We start from the raw sequence: 2,068 nt of genomic DNA, 5'->3' as shown, positions 1-2,068 counted from the left end.
ACAATTTAGTCGGACGGACCGCGCTTTGGGAACCAGAAAGTAAGCTGGAGCAGCGCGCATCACCGCGGCTTTAACCGGGGAATCTGACCGGTTCCGACCGGCCGGGATCGCAGGAACCCGCCTGGACTGGTAGCAGGGACTCCCGGGGACCGACCAGCGCAATTTCAGCCGGATCTGCCCGGCGGATGCTGCGCGACGGGCGCTGCAACCCCACGGCGGGCGCACAGATCCGCTCCGGAGCGCATCCGCGGCGCATCGGCCGTTACCAGGGATCAAACCAACAGATTTGGCTGGAAATCGGTGAGGGTGAAGCTGGTCCGACCTGGGACGGACCCCCGAGGAACCATCTCCCAAACCACCCGGGAACCTGGATGATTTAACCCGGATCCGCGGCGCCGCGTCCAACTGGCTGAAGGAAGGACCGCTCCAGCCTGAGCCAGAGAGCGGGTTGTGGGCGTGGTTTCAGCAGCGGAGGCCGAACCTATGGAAATGAGCGCCTATGGTGACGTCACCATAGGCGCAGATTCAGAATGGCTCAAAAAAAGGTCACGTGACACTGGGGGACTCTGTAAGGTGGGGGTCAGAGACCCTGCAGAATTTCATGGTATTTTGTCTCCCCTGTGCTGGCAGGGTGAGGGGAGACCACTTTATATATGTTAAAACAAGAAAAAACTTGTTTTTCATAATAGGTCCCCTTTAAGCATTGAAATGTTTCAGGCATCACTTCGTCCTACTCTTAATATGGCTTATAAGAGGAACTGGATGAACTCCCTGTGACGTCACCGATGGGTCTTGGGAAGCTTGTTCCTCGTACTGTGCAGCATCGTGTTGCAACAGGTCTGGAGAGCCGGCTGGAACACACCCACTTCACATCAATCACAGTGAACCATTTTAGCTTGGTTGACTTCTGTTAGCCTACGAGGAAACTGTGAAGCTCCCTGCAAACATTTGCAACAGCGAACCTCCCATTTCAAACTGGTTTCTGTGATGAAATCAGAAATGACCACTGCATTTATCTGCCTGCACAAGCTGAGTTTCATCCTCCGACCCTTCCAGGCCAATCCACAGGCGGTTAGGATGATGTTTTGCTAAAATGAACAGCACATCAGAACAGGTTTTCTTTAAGGGTGTTTTCATACTGGCACTATTCAGGTCCAACTCAGCCCAAACAAACATGAGTGCAGATGAGTAGAACACAGCAACCGGCCTCCGGTGCACATCAGAGCAGCTATCAGCAAACTCTGGGGAGGACAGTTAGTGGCGTGAAAGCTCCATGCAGTCGACTCGACCCTAACATGGCCAGAGTCCATATATCTGAGGTAAAAAGACTCCTGGAGACAGCTGGGTATCATGGGTTGTGAGGGAGCACTAAGCACATAGACGAGCATTTTTTGCAATTGACCAAAAGCGGTAGGCACAAACAAGAGAGGGAAAAAATGACTCTAATGAAGGCCAAGCCCTCTAATAAAGGCCAGTTGTCATGGAAACATAACACTTTGACAACATTGAGAAAAAAAAATCTAAAAGATCGTGAAATCCTCCTGCTCGTTTGAAGTTTCACAAAAAACCTTATGAAACAGTTTTATTAATTTGTTTATTTTGGTTGTCCTTCAGTGGCAACTGAAGGATTTTTTTATATATATAAAAAAATATAATAATAAAGGATCCCCATAACCTTTGATTGGGTGAGCAGGGCGCACGTTTGTGTGGGCACAGCTCGCCCCTGCCCCAAAACCGGCCTCGAGTTCCAGTACACAGAGGTCCGACGGGAGGATTATGATCGTATAGTGTAAGCAGACGGGTCACATCCGAGCATCGGGTCGTAGAGTGTGAGACCATAAATCGTGGGCTGTGAACTTTTGAACTCAGCGATCTAGTCATGCAGTTTAAAATATTGCACGATGTATGCCCAGCTTAATGAAGGCCAAGCCCTCTAATAAAGGCCAAGCCCTCTAATAAAGGCCAGTTGTCATGGAAACATAACACTTTGCCAACATTGAGAAAAAAGAATCAAAAAGATCGTGAAATCCTCCTGCTCGTGTGAAGTTTCACAAAAAACCTTATGAAA

This window comes from Cololabis saira, chromosome 4 (genome assembly GCF_033807715.1).
Source record: "Cololabis saira isolate AMF1-May2022 chromosome 4, fColSai1.1, whole genome shotgun sequence".
Classification (NCBI taxonomy): Eukaryota; Metazoa; Chordata; class Actinopteri; order Beloniformes; family Belonidae; genus Cololabis; species Cololabis saira.
Note: the sequence above shows the minus strand (reverse complement) of the source record.